The 19,502-nt window shown below is 35.6% G+C and overlaps 1 protein-coding gene across 1 annotated transcript in view; it reads left to right on the top strand.

Annotated features, from left to right (window-relative positions):
- The first annotated feature begins 2,958 nt into the window (after window positions 1-2,958).
- Window positions 2,959-19,502, top strand: part of LOC5575881 (irregular chiasm C-roughest protein) — a 520,731-nt gene continuing 504,187 nt past the window's right edge. Inside the window, 2 exon segments of the mRNA XM_021847997.1 lie at window positions 2,959-3,639; window positions 13,293-14,770. The gene's annotated coding sequence lies outside the window, so the exon portion shown is untranslated.

Raw genomic sequence — 19,502 nt, 5'->3', positions numbered from 1 at the left:
AAATGTCAAATAAAATAATCAATAATTTCAGGCAAAAATCGTTACAATCTTCTATTGCCACGATTAATGCGTTATATGTTTAGGTTAAGTTAGGTTAAGTATATTAAGACCCCATTTGTGGTCCTTAGCCTCTTGTCCAGTAACTCCTATCCCTACCTCCCCGTGGTGCCGCCTGGGGTACGAGTAACCGTAGGGAAGATCGGGTAACCAACCCTGGTGGGGCCTTGGTCGTATGCTGACAGGGAAGGGGTGCTCCTCTCTTCTGAGGGTGTAGCTTATCAGAGCGTCTGTTCTCCATGTCAGGGGCGGCTCAAAACAGCGTCTGTTCTCCATGTTAGGAGCGGCTGATCATCGTCCTAGTGCCAGCGTGGGACTCAAACAGTGCTGTGCACGATGATCCTCCGGCGAGACAGGGGGTTGGTGCAGGCCTTACAAGCCAGTCGTAAAAACCATCAGTACAGGAAGCATACAATGTTAATTATTGGCGTAACATTGTGGCGCAGGTCATGTCTTGAAGAACGTAGAGCCAGCAAAAGAAGAAGAAGATAAAACATTTTCAAAGCATTAATTCATATTCGGTTCTAAGGGTAACTAAGTAAGTAAGTAACGAATTTTTCAATATTAACGAACTTTATTTACATTGGTGATCAATGTTACCGCATACCAGCAAAGTAAGAAAATCATGTAAAACATGCCTAAATCTTTCAAAAAACAAAATACATTACATAATCACGAACGGTGGGTGCCAGCGCATGTTTTAAAAAAATATAAAATCTGCAGCATTCGTATTTCGAAACGAAATATTTGAGAAATATCCAAAAACTATCTTCTTTTGCGTGTTTCGGGCTTTAGTTCTTGTGGTTTAGTATGATTTTTACCATATTTTTTATAGAAAATTCTAAATGCTTAGCAATTGCCAAAGGAACCTATTTCTCCACGCCTGCTAGGACTCCAAATTGTAGTAAGATTAATACTGTAAAGCTTGCTGTTAAATAAAATCTTTCTAAATTATCGGTTTCAAGTAAAATTACCGAAATTTTTTACCAATTGCTCTATTTTTTCTCTCCAAAACTGCGTGAGTGCTTAAAATTTTATTTCAATTTAACAAAATATTTTTTTCAATGCTCTTTTAAATCTGTTGTCATACATAAACAAAGCTAAAAAGAGCTTTATTATAACGCTTGACATATTTTTAAGACTGTTACTTATTTGCGGTGGTCAATTTAACTCCAGATTACGATTCTTACGTTGGTTAAGGTATCCATAGATGTGTAATATACTTCAATCCTCTAACACAAACCCCGCCGGAATACCTTTTGGAATATTGTGTATTTTTTCTCAAATCGGAAATCAAAATGGTTTTATTTTTGGCTTAAACCTTGGTCCACCCCTACACCCATATTTGGAAATATTTATACGACTTTTAAAACATTTTTTTACATTTAGTTACGCGAAAAATAAAAAAAAATCCATAAAAAATATATGTTACAAAAACTCAAATTTATATTATTGACAAAAATCGGTACCCAGAAGAGGCTTCATGAAAAAATGAAAAAGGATAGGAATGCTCAAAAATAAAAATTAGCAAAATGAAAAACCAATATTCATATATTTGCGAATAAAAATAAATGATTGTCCTAAACGTGTTTAGATCGATTTTACATATAAAAAAAAAATATATTTAGATCGAAAACAAAAATTTGCATATTAGAATGTTAAGGCGTAACAGCTTGGAAAAACAACTTTTAACATCAAAACTTCAAAGCCACGAACTTCTCGAATTATGCTTCAAATAATGATACACTTTTTCTTTTGGCATTAGTAGAACTGACTATCAGCAGCAGTTACAAATAACATAAGCTGATATAATTTTGTTACCAAGATGGCTTTGTCCCCAACTTGTCATATTTTTAGTAACACATTTATAACAACATTTGTTATACTTTTGACATCGCATTTATAAGTTTGTTGCAAATAACTTCCGGTGTTATAAACAGCAACATTGTTTGAAATAATTTTGTTATTTTGTAACATCCTTGCAACACATTCTGTAATAATTTTGTTATAATTATAATAGGGTTTGTTATATTTTAGTTTAATTTGGTGCAAATGTTGTGAGCATTTGTGATGTTTTAACTAATAACGGTACATGTTTTAAAACAACTGGTGATATAAAAAAATCATATCAGGGGAACACATTCTGCTATAATCTTGTTTCTTTCGTCTGGTCGGGAAAGCTTAAAATTAGGAGATCTGGAACGTTTTGTATTTTTTATTTCTGCAGTTTTGTATCTTTGTAAACGTGAGTATGGGAACAAGTTGGCCATCTTTGGATGAGATGTTTCACTTTCGCTGTGGTAGGCAATTCCGATATGACTTCTTCTGAATTTTAGAAAAGACGCATCAGTTTGTTTTTTTTAGAGTCTGTCTATAGTTTTACTAGAAATATTAAGTATCGCGGTACTTCACACTAATATTAATCGTTTTTTAATTTGTTTGAATTCATAACCTTCATCTCAAGCAAAATAATGAAACCCCAACCGGTTCGTTCGATTCACCCCTGGTGCAACACAAATTCCAATGAGGCCCCAAGACTTAATTTTGTACTTCTAACCGACGACGAGCAGTGTGTATCATGAACATTTTGCATTCTCGCTGTTCTTACCATTTTCCTCTATCGTCAGTATCATCACCATCATCATCATTTTCATTTCTGTCATCAGTGACCGAACAGCGCTCCGTAGCTGACTGCAGCATTTTATGTTTTGTCTCTCGTTTTCCACTCAGTTCGTCTCTAGCGTGGAAAACAGGCTGAGAATGAGTACAGTAAGGGTAGCTCTGTGTCGGTCGGTTTGAGATTGTGTTGGTAACAGTCGAGGGATCACGCAAGCTTTTCGTCGGCTCCCATTCGGATCCTGCCCGCTGGAAGCCAGTCTGATACGAGAGCCCGTTCCCAGAGATTATTCCGACTGAATGACTGACGGACGAACGACCGAGCCACCGAAGAAGGCTCCCCCAAAAAGCTCAGAGGGTTGACGCAGTACACATTCTAGAGCATAATTTAGTTAGCATACAACTGTCGATGCAATGAATTTTTGCTTCAATTCGGTTCCCGATTGCAACGAAATTTGCCTCAAAATATTATACAGACGAAGATATCGAGACCCTGAGCCTGAGGGACTGTAGACTGTAGAGTGTGGAGGATTCGGTGAGCTTCGGAGTGTCCTGGTCGTCGCGCGTGGTTGACCGCGTCAATCGATTGGCTGTCCCTTATGGCCTCCCCGAAAATATCAAGAGACTCAATGGAGCTCAGAAGAGTGCGAACCGTTTGTATGGGATGAGCGAAAAAAAAAAATGAATGAAACACCGCAAACAAAGAGGTCTAGAGCATGACGGTTATATCGCCTAGTAGTGGGAAAAGTTTTCCTCATAGTATATACAGGGGTTAGAAGTTGGGTCAAAACATTGTCTGGAAACGTCTACAAGTGGAGAGCGTCGGGAGGCTTGTGGTGTGACAGAGTGTGACTCACGTACCAAACAGAGAATATATTTAAAGTAGTGTGACAAAAAGTTACAGGGACGGTGCGTTATGTTTTGAGCCAATTACATCGTCAAGATTGATTCGGGTCTGCACCACATGTACGTATGCAACGGAAAGGAAATTTATGAAGGGTACATTCGTGAATCAATCCAGTATAGAAATAGTTGTAAATGTTTGTTTAATGTATGAATCTTAACGCAAAGGAGTGGAGGTGACAACATAAAAATGTTGCTGAAGTATCAATTTCGCCATTACAATTCATACGAAACTATCGTTTTGTCTAATAACAAATCAAAACAAAAATAACATTTTTGTGTGCCTCAAGGATCTCAGGAATGTTCAAGTACGTCACAAATTTGAGCTACAAGTCGCCAGTATAAAACACTGGCATCATTTATGTTTACATAAAATTCAAATTATGATTCATCAAACTTTTTTTTGTCTTATCCATGAAGCATGCAAAATAGGATGTCATTTCTATTATAGGTTTAAACATCGATTTTTTTCAATCAAAATCGACTTCATCAATATGCCTGAATTATGAATGATGGTTAGAGTATCCAACCTGGTACATCCGGGACAAAAAATCCCGGGATTTGAGATATTTCGGGATTTCTCGTTTCCCGGAATATAAGTTCTGGCGTCTCGGGAATCCCGGGATTCCCAAAATATACGTACATTTTGAAGGAAACCACAGTGACATTTTTCGTCTGTCGACTCAAGTTTTATTCAATAAAATAGAAAAGCACCAACTAATGTTCTACTTCAACTAAGTCGTTTCGATAAACCTAGGTTGATAAAGTTTATCTGAAAATATGCCTTAACATCTGTAAATAATACTCAGTAATGAACTTTGAACATACAATGCCCCACTGATCTTAAAACTTTTCCTTTGTTCTTCAAAGTTTCGATGACTTTTTAATTGCCTGAAGAAAATTGTTAAATGACTTAAATGTTCACCATATTTCCATTTATATTATGGAGAATAGAATGAAATCTCTCGTTAAGCCTTAATAATCAAAAGTTAGCTTTTATTTTTGCTTTTAACGACTTCATCGCAATAGAAAGTTCATGCATAAAATACAATATGTTGTAATTTTTCTCTTTTCTATCTCATTTTAGAAACATTTTACTAATGAAATTTTACTATTAATTTAACAAAAATACTGGATTTATTGAAATTTGAAAAATCCCGAGATCTTGGGATTTTCCAGGACAAGCATTAACTTTTGTCCCGAATCCCGGGGCAAGCAAAACGGCCGGGAAATAGACACTCTAATGAATGTATTTTTTTGTTTTTCTTATATGACAAAATGCTGTATTTTATAACATTGAAAGTATTATGTTCTTTATCAATAAGTATTATTAGTTGAAATCGTCAAAATCTGCAGTTTCAAAAGTCAATAGCAAAAACTGGACTGCTATGATATTTTTGAAAACAGCAATGGATTCAGCAACCATAAACTAAAAAAATAGCGTTATTTTGGTGCTTGACACAAAAAAAGTTTCGCAGTGTAATCTGAACACTTAAGGCTTCCAGTAAATTAAAATTTTACTTAGATACATACTTTGCTTAGCCACTATGGGCGGTTTCTATACAGACTGGCGGCCAAAAATATATTTTCCATCTCATGTCGCATTTATGAGTTTAATGATACAAATTTGATGTTTTATTTTCAAAAACAAGTTTTCGAGACTAACTTTTGAATAGGGCCTATAGCGAAATATTAAACTTTGTTACTTATAATGCATATAAGCCATTTATGCGATTAACGTTGTGCAAACCATTATAAATATTAGAACTTACATAGAAATGATGATTTGAATGATTTAGCGAAATTCAGTTATTTTCTAAATTAGTTTTTAGCTGTTTTCAATAGAAAATGGTTAAAAATATTAAAAAATTCAAAAAGCCTTAAAATAAAAAAGTGTAAATTTGTGCAGATAAATTCTTCACGATCCTTTAGTTTACATCCCAAAGTACCCTTGGAACTGAATTTAAGCCTGGGACAACTTGGGACAAAAAAGTACTCGATGTGTTAACTATAAGCTTATTCGATTTTTTTAACCGCTTTATAAAAATAACATCATAAAAGCCACTATTTTGAAGCTTTTTTTATTTGTTTAATTGTTTCGAGGAAGCCTTTTTTGTAAGCTTTCAAATGGTGTAAAAACATTTTACATAAGTATTATAGAAAAAAAGTTATATTAATTTGAGTAAACCATAGTTTTTGTTAATAAAAACAAGTTTTTCTCCATAGGCTAAACTTTGGCACCTCATAACTGAGTGTGCAATGCAAATCATGCCCTAATATTTTGGGGATTCCTTAGCAGACATGTTAACAATGAAATGGCGAACAAGAATTGAAATTTGGGGCACATCACTTTTTTGATTATTGGCCACCTGATAAGCCATAGTGTTAGCTTAGCTTAGCTTAGACTGACTGCAGATATTTAAGGATAGTTTTCTGTATTTTACTTAGTGCAACTAGAAGATCGACTGAGAGTGAGAGTGATCAATCGTCTTAAGTTTGAATAATTCAGTGCTTTGATTCATTCAAGGACAATGTAATCTCCGGCCATGTCCATCCATCTAGGTGTAAACAAGGAAAGGAATGTTATTGGGTTCTATAACATTTCCCGGAAAGACGTTTCCCGGGAATCATTTCCCGGATACCCCACTTTCCGGAAAGACATTACCCGGAATGGCCCATTTCCCAGAATAACCCGTTTCACGGAAGGTTTATGGACAAAAGGTCGAAAGACAAAAGGTCGAAAGACAAAAGGTCGAAAGGACAAAAGGTCAAAAGTGATTTGCATGGTGGGAAATTTTCCTTCTTTGAAAAAAGATGTTCGACCTTTTGTCCCTTCTTTTTTGTTCTTCGACCTTTTGTCCTTTCGACCTTTTGTCTTTCGACCTTCCGCCCTTTCGACCTTTTGTCATATATTCTCCCGGAGAGCTACTCAATGATAAGATAAATAAGTAATTTCCGGTTCTATACAATTTTTTAAAGGAAAAGTAGGGGAAAAGCACCAATTTTCGACCCAGTGCTAATTTTCGTCCCATTCATATGATTTTGGCTTACTTTGTAAGGAAATCCGAAAACAAGAATTCTTGTAGGTCGAAATTTAGTGCTCTTCCCCTAACATAAGAATCATGAGAACAATGTTGCAAGCTCCAAGAATTCTTTGTAAAGAGCCACTAGGTTGTCATAGATTAGTTTTTCGACATTCCTACCAGCCAATGCATCGAAGAGAGTTATTTAAGTCACCCCTATGCCCAATGTCATCCCGCATGGCTGTAATATTTCATTGATATTTCAATGCTTAGTTGCATCCTAATTTTTAATGTTGAAAGTTTTTAAAAGTTAGCAACAGGCAACGCAAGCTTTTGTGGGCTTCGTAGCCGTGCGGTTAGTGTCACCAGTCATTTAGCCGCATCGTGCCAGGGAGTGTGGGTTCGATTCCCGCCTCAAGCAAGAAAACTTTTCGTGAGGAACGTTTTCTGACTGTGCCACTGGGCGTTGCATGCTAGTCCGTTGTCTAGTGTGGTGCTTCCTTCAAAGGGCAAAATGCCCACTGGAAGCATTAACGTGTCCGTGTCTTTGTCCATTTTTTTTTCTTAATATTCTGATTTGAGAAGCAGTTTTACCAGCTTATGTAGTAGCATATTAATTAAACATAATTCTGCGAAACCCGTGAAAAAAAAATAATTGCAAAAGTAATTTTGCAATAATTTGAAATAATATATAATCATGATGCTATCCACCATATTTTTAGTTGTTTTTAAAGGATCGAAATTTTTAACAGTTGGGATTTTTTTTTTCAACAATCTGATTACAAGCTTGATAATTCTATTTATATATCATGTAGACCAATTTTATAGATTTCAATTCTCTTCGAAAGTTTTCCAGCTTTTGACTTTCTTTAAGACTAAATAATCTCAAGACCTTTTAAGCCTCTATACCATTTTTGTGCTACATGTGAGAAAGTTTTTGCCCTGTCCAGTTTCGTGTTATTCTGGAATAAATATTATTGTCCTCACTGTCTACATTTTCATTGGATAATGGCCCTTCTTCCATACATAGGATATTCTTTCGATTTATGCTATTTGAACAATAAATAATGTTCAAACTGATAAATAAATTCATCTGCATAAATTTCAATTATAGCTACTGCCATTTTCATACAATATCACCCTTCTTTTGAAAATTTACCGTTCTTCCGAATCATACCGACTGAAACATTTTTGGCGAGAAGGCTGCTAATATTAAACACATGAAATTTTCCCTTCTTTCAAGCTAAGGTTATTATTAAATTGGATTATATCAGGGCTGGGTATGTTAATAGTAGTAGGCTTGAATGTCATGAAACTCACGTAGCTCTTCTCACTACAGTAGTTTGAAAATGTGAATCTCATCAAGTAGCCTATTCTGGGCGCATGAATTTTCTAAATCATTAGTGTCATCGAAGGCTGTAAATTCGGGAAATGCTCCGGAAAATATAACATTTTTCTACTGTAGTTTGTCTTTAGCAACGGGTGTTTTTCTACATTGTAGGCATTTTGCCTAAAGCACCGATATTTCACTGGCTTCGCTGACTGCGGTTTGCTCAGCTTGGCTACTGTAGCGTGAATTGTATGACTTATTACAATCTTGGTTGAGGAATGAGACACTAGCTTGAACTTTATTGTGTGATAGTGTTTAATTGGTTTTTTTTTTATCTTATCATTTATTTAGCAGGCTCAAGCGCTCTTAGGCATTACGGTGCCGGATTCTATTGATTTATTTTACAAAATCATATTTGCTTCTTATTATCTAGGGGTGTTTAATTGGTATCATCTTCTTGTTTTTCTTTCTGGCATGACGTTTCAACTGCTTCTCGACTTTATGTTCATTGCCTTATCCGAAATAAGGGGGGTGACCATTTCCGAAATAAGGTGACCAGAAATATCGTGACTTTGCAAAATTTCGGGTTTTCATGGAATGGCTGTAATAGGATACCATTTTTGGCTAATGATGGGAAAAAAATTCAAATCAGCGGGGCAAATTTTCTAGCCATTGCAAAAAATGCACATTTTATCTTTCAATTCCGCGAAACATGCCTGCAGGGCTGGTATCAACTTGCACAATGCGCGCAAAGAGCAGAATTTAACCACTGCACAAAGAGGAGACAGTCGCGCGCAAAGTGTAACGATACGAACTTAACCCTTCAGTCGTCGCGCGGTTTGCCACCGCCAGAACCACCACACTGATGCTGTGCACTATAAGTGAGGTTTTTTCCCCACTGTTGTACAAAATACAACAGCGCGACGACTGAAGTGTTAATGAGGGCGCGCAGTAGGAAAGAGTGATGCTGACGGAGTGTGTTGGCAAAACATGCTCGAAGTGTACGCAATTTGTATTTTTTTTGCCTAATAACATGGCCCATGTTACGTTAGTATTTTCAAAACGGGATCGACGAGTAGATGACGGATATCGATGTCCGACGCCATTTTGGAACTAAAGATGGCGACTCGTAGTCTCCATTTCAAAAATACCCATATTGCATGGGTTTGAAGTAATTTTGACAATTTACCTCATCAAATTGACCCCTTTTGCGATAAAGAGATCGCCGCTCAATTTTACGAAACTAGAGTTGAGAAGCGATTCTCAATCCTATCAGCTCTACTTTCAAAAATTTTCGAGCCGACTGGAATATATACATTAAACATATATTGACTATAATCTTGATGTTAACATTTCTTTACAAACAAAACTTGATATTGACAATGCTCTTGAAACTTCAACAAATTCCATTGTTGAAGCCAGGAGCATTGCAATTCCAAAATATGAAGTAAAATTTGAATCCGTGATTATAGACGATGATCTTAAACTCTTGATCCGCCTCTAAACAATTTCAACGCACTCGTGATCCTGCTATGAAAATTACATGGATTTGCAGAAAGAAATTTAAAATCGATTTTCTCAATCAAGAAAAACATTTTGAAAATTACATTTCTCAGTTGGACCCTGGCTCTAAGCCCTTTTGGAAATTATTTAAAATTTTGAAAAAACCTCAGAAGCCAATACCGGCATTGAAAGAGGAAAACAAATTATTACTAACTAATTGCGAAAAAGCTCAAAAACTTGCTATGCAGTTTGAAAGTGCGCACAATTTTAATTTAGGACTTACTAGTCCATATGAAAATCAAGTAACTCAGGACTTCGAAAATATTCTCAATCAAGAGAACCTTTTCGAAAGTGCCTGGGAGACTGATTTTCCTGACAAATGGAAAAATGTTTAGGTTGTGCTAATTTTAAAACTAGACAAAAATCTTGCAGAAGCTTCTAGCCATCGTCGTTGCTTTACTCCATCAGTAAATATTTGGAGAAAGTCATTTTGAACAGAATGATGGTCCAGATCAACGAAAATTCAATTTTTGCCAATGAACAGTTCGGATTCCGCCATGGACATTTGACCACTCATCAACTTCTACGTGCAACAAATTTAATCCGTTCCAACAAATCTGAAGGCTATTCTACTCGTTTTGCTCTTCTAGATATAGAAAAAGCATTCGACAGTGTTTGGCATGAAGATTTGATTGTAAAATTAAAAAACTTTAATTTTCCAACATACATTGTTAGAATAATTCAAAGTTATCTGTCAAATCGTACACTTCAGGTTAATTATCAGAACTCCAGATCTGAAAAACTTCCTGTAAGAGCTGGTGTTCCTCAAGGCAGCATTTTGGGACCAATATTATACAATATTTTCACATCTGACTTACCTGACTTATCTGACCACATCTGAGTTACCTCAGGGATTTTTTTTTATTTCTTTATTAGTATCATTCTAAACATTACATTCATTGCTTATATCTAGGTGTTCTGTGTTATTAGACAACACTATCATCCTAATTTGGTAAAACAAATTTAAGATTTAATTAACATTTTGTTAACAACATATTACATTTCATTTGCCGTAGCAGTTCAGATTTTTTACAGGTGAATAGATTTCACCTATTTATAAGAGAAAAAAAAACGCTTTGAATATACTTAACCTAACTTATCCTAAGCATATAACGCATTAATCGTGGCAATAGAAGATTGTAACGATTTTTGCCTGAAATTATTTATTATTTTATTTGACATTTGTTCCAATGTTTCAACATTGGATATTCTATGTAACTCATTAGTACTATACCAGGGAGGAAGTCTCAAAATCATTTTCAAAATTTTATTTTGAATTCTCTGCAGAGCTTTCTTCCTGGTATTACAGCAGCTAGTCCATATTGGTACAACATACAACATGGCTGGCCTGAAAATTTGTTTGAATATCAAAAGCTTGTTCTTAAGACAAAGTTTTGATTTTCTATTAATAAGGGGATAGAGACATTTTACATTTTTATTACATTTGGCTTGAATGCCTTCAATGTGATTTTTGAAAGTTAAATTCTTATCTAGCATAAGCCCTAGATACTTAACTTCATCTGACCAATTTATTGGAACCCTCTCATCATGACAACATGTCTACTTGAAGGTTTCAAATAAAGAGCTTTTGGTATATGTGGGAATATTATTAGTTGAGTTTTGGAAGCATTAGGAGAAATCTTCCATTTTTGCAAATATGAAGAAAAAATATCCAAACTTTTTTGCAATCGACTACAGATGACACGCAGGCTTCGTCCTTTGGCGGAGAGGCCTGTGTCATCCGCAAACAAAGATTTTTGACATCCCTGAGGTAACTCAGGTAAGTCAGATGTGAAAATATTGTATAATATTGGTCCCAAAATGCTGCCGGGGAACACCAGCTCTTACAGGAAGTCTTTCAGATCTGGAGTTCTGATAATTAACCTGAAGTGTACGATTTGACAGATAACTTTGAAATATTCTAACAATGTATGTTGGAAAATTAAAGTTTTTCAATTTTACAATCAAACCTTCATGCCAAACACTGTCGAATGCTTTTTCTATGTCTAGAAGAGCAAGACCAGTAGAGTAGCCTTCAGATTTGTTGGAACGGATCAAATTTGTTACACGTAAAAGTTGATGAGTGGTCGAATGTCCATGGCGGAATCCGAACTGTTCATTGGCAAAAATTGAATTTTCGTTGATGTGGGCCATCATTCTGTTCAAAATAACCTTTTCACAAAGTTTACTGATGGAGGAAAGTAAACTGATTGGACGATAGCTAAAAGCTTCTGCAGGATTTTTGTCTGGTTTTAAAATTGGAACAACCTTAGCATTTTTCCATTTGTCAGGAAAATATGCTAATTGAAAACATTTGTTAAATATATCAACTAAAAAAGATGCCAAAAATCCTTGTTTGCGGATGACGCAGGCCTCTCGGCCAAAGGACGAAGTCTTCATGTCATCTGTAGTCGATTGCAAAAAAGTTTGGATAGTTTTTCTTCATACCTGCAAAAATGGAAGATTTCACTGTTAATGCTTCCAAAACTCAACTAATAATATTCCCACATAAACCAAAAGCTCTTTATTTGAAACCTTCAAGAAGACATGTTGTCACGATGAGAGGGGTTCCAATAAATTGGTCAAATGAAGTAAAGTATCTACACAGCTCGAACGAAACGTGTAAATTTCTTAGACTTATAATGCACACAATTGGAGCGTGCTATATCATGGATATTTACATGATATATCATGTAAACTTCAATTATATGTCATGTAACCCAGCAGGATCCTGTGTGATTACATGACATATAACACATTTTTACATTATTTCAGGCTGAAATTTACATGACATCATGTTTACATCGCATAAATGAGGTTTGCATGACGTGTAATGTTCATTATTTTTAACTCTGTAGGGCTCATGCTAGATAAGAATTTAACTTTCATGAACCACATTGAGGGCATTCAAGCCAAATGTAATAAATATGTAAAATGTCTCTAACCCTTTATTAATAGAAAATCAAAACTTTGTCTTAAGAACAAGCTTTTGATATTCAAACAAATTTTCAGGCCAGCCATGTTGTATGCTGTACCAATATGGACTAGCTGTTGTTATACCAGAAAGAAAGCTCTGCAGAGAATTGAAAATAAAATTTTGTGAATGATTCTGAAGCTTCCTCCCTTGTATAGTACCAATGAGTTGCATAGAATATCCAACAAATGTCAAATAAAATAATTAATAATTTCAGGCGAAAATCGTTAGAATCTTCTATTGGCACGATTATTGCGTTATATGTTGAGGTTAAATTAGGTTAAGTTAATTGAAAACGTGTTTTTTCTCTTATTTTTCACATTTTAAAAAAATCTGTACTACTACGGAAAATGAAATGTAATATGTCGTTTACAAAATGTTAATAAAATCTTAAATTTGTTTTACCAAATAAAAATGCTAGTGTTGCCTAATAACACAGAACACCTAGATATAAGAAATGAATGTAATGTTTGGAATGATACTAATAAAGAAATCTTAAGAAATGCTTTCGCGGTCCAGCTATGAAAAATATATGGCAGGATCTGCAGAAAGATTTTCACAGTGAGGATTTTTTTTTAAAGTACAACAGAAATAAAAATATATGTATTTAGTATAGACCTCATTCACGAATGAAAAAAATATTATACTAGGTATTGTGAGTAACCTCATAAAACACTACAACAAAATTCAAACAAACTCAATTAAACTTTGGATGTTTGCGGACATGTATTTTTTTTTCGATCCCACGAATGTACCCTTTTCAGAGTTAGGTCCCCACAGTGTATTCAGAATGCAGTGCAATTAATTATTAAATTCTCTTTGCAAGGCTTGGCAATCCAGTTTCCCTTAGGAAAACGGCTTTTAACCGGAGAAAGTACCAACAGCAGTTGGAGCAGCAGCAGCAGAATAAACTGTGATAGCGTCGGGGCACTACTAGTGTAGTAACAGAAACAACGAGACTAACGACCTACTGCTGCATTTAAACAGTAGCGCTCCTTTAAACGAAACCCAGTGTGTAACGACAGACCACATGTGCGTGTTTGTACGGAAAAGGACCATCAGTGGAGAGTGTGAGTGAATTCCCGATCAGAATCATGTATCAAGATTATAACACGATTGCGATTTAAAATAACAGCAACTGATACAATGTTGTTATTATTTGACATAGTTTTTCGCTAACATATTTTGCAATAATTTTGGCATTTTCGAACATCCTTGGAATACATTAAGCGGTATGAATAAAATGCATTCGAGATTTTGACGGGATTTTTGCCATTTGTTGTGAGTCTTCGCAATTTCGATGGCGATCTTGTTATTCTCGTTATTCGTATATTTTTTACTACCTCAAGGGGTCTTCAAGGTTTCGTTGGGAATCTTTGGAATATCCGAGAGAATATGTATAGTTTCAGTTGGAATCCTGGGGATTCACACAAACTCAAGGTCCCCATTGTAGTATCAGAATATTCATATAAATTTAGGAAATACAAGAAATATATCTGTATCTTAAAAATATTTCTGATTTCTTAAAGATTCCAATTGGAACCTTCAGGATTTATACAAGAATTCTAAGGAATCGTTCCAAAATCCAACTATAATTAAACACATATTTTTGAATTCACCTCGAACTCCATATCTATCATAGGAAATCAACATGCTGTTATCAAATTCAGTAGGAATCTTGGAAATTTCTTCCTTAATTTTCTGTAATAATTTTGTGATAATATTTTTACTATTAATAATATATATTTAGAACAACTGGTGATATAAAAAAACATCACTGAAACGCATTCTGTTATAATCTTGATTCCTCCGACTGGTCGGGAACGTATACGAGTCCAGTGTATGTAGGTTGTGTTTATCATACAGAAACCATCCCCAAGGCTAACGAAAGGGGCCGAGGAATGTTGTGCATTGTCGTCAGTCGGTAAGGAAAAGCTAATTGCTGTTTCCCCATCAAGGATTCTACCCCCCATATAGTAGTATCCATAGTGCGGTACGGTGACAGCGTTTTGAAGGAAATCGATTGTTTTCCTGGTTCATTATGCTGATTGTCTGACAAGATTGATCAGAGGAGAAAGATACGAATCATATTGTGGCGGTTGGCAAATAGCACGCCAGAGGTGTTCATACGCAGTTGGGTATATGGAGAATGAAAACATACGACGGGCGCTTAGTGTTATCGAGGGAGATTGGTGAAGGTCGGGTGTGGTTGATGTGATATAATTAAGGATAAGTTCTTCGGAAGATTAAATGCTCATTGGAGGAAACGAGATCCTGCTGGATTCAATTGTGAAATATATGAAGGTAAGTCTGTTCATATTTGTACTGATATAACTATCATACGAGACTTCCGTAAATTTCTTTAGGTAATTTTATTAATTATTAGTTTCATTCTGAATATTACATTCAATTCTCATACCTAAGTGTTCTGTGTTAGGATACACTTTTTTCTTCTTCATCTTCTTGGGATTACGTTCTCACTGAGACAGAGCCTGCTTCTCAGTTTAGTGTTCTTATGAGCACTTCCACAGTTATTAACTGAGAGCTTTATTTGTCAAAGTTGCCATTTTCGTATTCGTATATCGTGTGGCAGGTACGATGATACTCTATGCCCAGAGAAGTCAAGAAAATTTCCATCACGAAAAGATCCTGAACCGACCGGGAATCGAATAGACACCTCCAGCATGGCTTTGCTTTGTAGTCGCGGACTCTAACTACTCGGCTAAGGAAGGCCCTGTTGGGCAACATTATCATCCTTTTAAGTTGAGCAATTATTGGATTTTTTGTAAAAACACATAACATTTCAAATTCGACATTTTCTCAAAGTTTTCGACATATTGTATGTAATTGTTTAGTACTTTATCAGGGAGGGACTCGAATTATCTTAAAACGTTTTGAATCCTTTTAAGAGTAAAATTTTATTTTATTTTAATTTATATAGGAATATTATTAGTCGAGTTTAGGCAGCATAAGGCTTCCATTTCTAAAAGTTTGAAGAAAAATATTCAATATTTTAGCAACCTATAGCAGATTCCACACAGGCTTCGTCCTTTGGCGAAAAGCCCGTTGGCATCCGCGAACAAAGATGTACGATATCTCTGATGTAACTCTGGAAAATATATTACAATGTTTGATTTAAAATGCTGCCTTTAAAAGCAGTACCCTAACAAAAAGTATACTCCTGTGCAAAAGTTTGGTTGCATCCCCTTAATAGCATACAGAAGTGTTTTGTCCATAGCTCTGTGATTACACGTCCAACTGAAACTCTCTGTGACGCATTCGATAGGCAATGAGTTATTCTTATGTAATTTTTTTTTTCGGAAAAATCTAGAAACTCATTCAAGTCATTGTGCAAATCATTTTGACAATATCTTTGCCACAGATTCTAATAGTTTATGGCTTTTTCAAACGCAAATGCATTATTAGATGGCGATTTATCGAAATTTTCGTGTTTTAAGCAAGTTTAAATGAACCCAAACTTTTGCACGATGACTTGAATGAATGTTTTATTAATTTTGAACAGTTTTCAGACCAAGCTGAGAATCGTGGGTTAGACATTATTGAAAAAGTTTTAAAATAAAACCATTTTATAATGTTATTTATAAGGTTTCATATGAAATCACAGCACAATATTAGGGAAATTTTCCTCAAATACTAAAATGTGTTTCTAGCTAATCACATCAACCCAAATTGACTTGCTGTACTGCAATCCAATAGTATGCAACCGTTTGTTTGTTCGAATAGCTATTGTTATGTGGGAAAAGAAATTTTACGGAGTAATAGAATCCACCATCATCGATTGTTAGTCCTCAAACGGTTATTTGTTTACAAATATTGAGCTGTCAGTGGGAACCACTTCCCAGTAGGAACCAGAGATGTTTGCTCGTTATTTTTCAATTGGGTTGTATGGGCGGTATCAGGAGGCTGGCTATGAGGATTAATTGAGATGAACGGCATCGACAAATGTTGAAAAATACGGCGCACAAAAAAAGTAAACACATCAACGATCACAGCAGTGTTGACAGAAAATTCGAATGTTCACAGAAGATGTAGCGATTATCAGATAATGATTCCTCATCTGATACATGCCAATTCGTCAACTCGTGACTGATTCTGTTCGAACAGAGCGTTATGTCTAACACTTCTTCTCTAGTGATACTATGATGGTTGGGAGAATGCCTATATTAAGCAATCTAATATATGTCCTACTTAAGTATTCCATCAGATTGGAGCCTCTCAAATCAATACATGAGCTGCTCCAGATGATGTGATAAGCATTTGCATCACTGCCCACAATCAGCGGAAGGTCTTTTGTTACGCATTATGCGACAACTCGTTTGAAATCATCCGTTTGGGATGTTTCTTAATATGGTAAATATACAGAAAAATACACGTATTTCCTATTGAGATCATCAGCATAAACATCGATTGTGACAGCACATTTTTTTTCTGTTCGGGTGCGCCACTGCGACCAGTATTTAGATCTATTGTGGCATTACTCGTACCCTTAGTGTGTAGTGCATGTCGCATTACTCCATTTCCATTGGTAAGTAATGAAGCATCGATTTCTGTACAGTTCTTGTTTTGATTCCTCAGATATTAATAAAAATCGACTATGATGATAAGGTCCCGCTATTTACACACTTTATAGAAATTTACATCTCAGCGAAGGCGCGCCCCTTTGCAAACATATTCGATTAAATTTCTGGGGAACCAAATCGGTACTACTGATATTTGACCATGCAACGGAACTCTAGTCACATCTTTGTTTCGCTTTTAGTTTAGTCCCAGAAAAATACTAGAAAAAAGGGGCTTTATACTAGCAGCAAAACCAAATCAAGCAAGAAAATTTGTTTAGTAATCAGAATTCACGTGAGTCCTTGAATTACCAAACCTTAACAGTTCTTGTTGAGTTAATACTCATGATTGTTATCTTGGCTTCAAGTGTAGTCTCGGGACTGACCAACTCCGAGTCTTTAACCATCTGTTAGGTAAAATAAATTAATTTTCAGAAACTGTTGCCAGTAACAAGGACTTTGTACCGCGAATCCTTGAGTTACCAGAACATATTACCCTAGCCCGACAAACAAGATAGATGAGACTAGGGTTCAAATTGGTAGATCTTACCACGTAACGTACCACGAAAAGGTGATCTACCCGCGTTACGGAAGTGACAGCACATACATCTATGGTTGTTAACTCTGAAATGAGTGTAGCAACGATTGCTTTATTAACTAGCACACATACACGAGGCATGGCACTTTTTTGGAAGGAAGTTGTGAGTTCAGAGATTCACCCTTCCTTTTGTTTGTTGTTGATACCATGTTAAGTTAATAAACGGAAGAAGACGTGACCTTCGAGAGGTTTTTTCCCAAGACGATGTCCAAGAAGGATTACCACCGCTAGCTTTCGCCAACGGGTCCAACGAAAAATCGAAGGCACGGGTCCAAACAAGGATCGTGAAGGGATCAATAGTAGAAAAATAGTACTGAAAAGTACTGTTTATGTAGCACTGAAAAGTACCGTATGTAATTTTAGCAATGAAAAGTACTGTTTTTGTAGCACTGAAAAGTACTGTTTTATTGCTTTAGGTAGTTTTTAAAAAACTTCCAAGAGCAGAGAGAATTCGTGTACGCACAGCACGAAGGTACGATGCACACTGATCTATTCCTTAATGATTTATTCATAATCCCACTTACATTTAGCCTCAGGCTTTAGACTGAAAAACGGCATCCGATTATCTCGAAGAAACACAAGGTCGGCTGCACCATTGCTCCGGGTAGCTCTGGAAAGGCGCAACACTGTAGAGGGCGCCCTGGCACTCCACAGGCTCCGTTTTCGATTAGGTTTTGGTAAGATCCCCCTAACCATTCATTCCTGGGCACAGTAAACATGACGCTGCATCACACCTTGATTTAGGGGTCACCTGTGAGGAGGTCTTTTAGCACCGGAACAGGCAGTCCTTAGTGTTAAATAGCCAATTGAAACAATTGCTTCCGACACTACGCCGCTATCTATCTGATCGGGAAAAGGATGTTAACATTGATGGTTAACTCCCGACGTGCCCAAGCAGCCTATAAAAATGGATCCTATCCTTAAATAATCAAATTACCGTCAAACGGGGCTTCTTTTGACATTATTTTCACATTCTTCAACTTTGAAGATTTATAGCTCTAAGAATTACGGATGGAATTCGATAATTCTTGCATATATCTATGTTGTATATATACGTAACAAATGTGCAAAATATGAGACAAATCCATCAATCAATAATAGAAGTTGCTTGAATAGCGAAAAAAATGTGTCCTTCAAGGCAAAAAAGGGGCTACTTTGGACACTTTAAGAAATTTGTACGTTTTGATTATAAAACAAGTTTTTATCATACATTTTTAACTGATTCTATTGATTCTCGTCCACTGTGATGTTTTCGAATGTTTTTCAGTGATAAACAAAATATTGAAAATTGTCAAGCTTGCAAAAAACTTCACATACCTAAACAATACTTTTCAGAAACACATGCTATTCATAATTTTTAGTTTTCATGATGATATTTCAACTTTATTTCCTTTCAAATGGCAGCTAATAATTCTTGATTTTTCAAGTTGATGCAAGCAAATGGTGTAACTACCTAGTACTGCGATGAATAATAAGATTTGAATAAAAACATTCGTTCTGATTCTTAATGTCATATGAACGATATGTAGAAGAATCTTATTAATTCATGTCACTAAAAGTAATTTTTATTCTAAGTGCGCTATATGAAGTATAATAATAATTATTCACAAGATCATAAACAATTTAAAGTTTGCATTTGTTAGATACATTTTGGTTTTCAATCGTTTCGATGTGACGTAAGGATAGTTTTAATTAGCAGTTAAAATATGTCTTTGGGTTTATGGACAAAAGGTCGAAAGACAAAAGGTCGAAAGGACAAAAGGTCGAAAGACAAAAGGTCGAAAAGACAAAAGGTCGAACACGATTTGCAGGGTTGGAAATTTTTCCTTCTTTGAAAAAAGATTTTCGACCTTTTGTCCCT

The sequence above is a fragment of the Aedes aegypti genome, chromosome 1, assembly GCF_002204515.2.
Source record: "Aedes aegypti strain LVP_AGWG chromosome 1, AaegL5.0 Primary Assembly, whole genome shotgun sequence".
In the NCBI taxonomy this organism is placed as follows: Eukaryota; Metazoa; Arthropoda; class Insecta; order Diptera; family Culicidae; genus Aedes; species Aedes aegypti.
The sequence above is the reverse complement of the archived record's forward strand: the minus strand, read 5'-3'. Positions and strand labels throughout refer to the sequence as shown.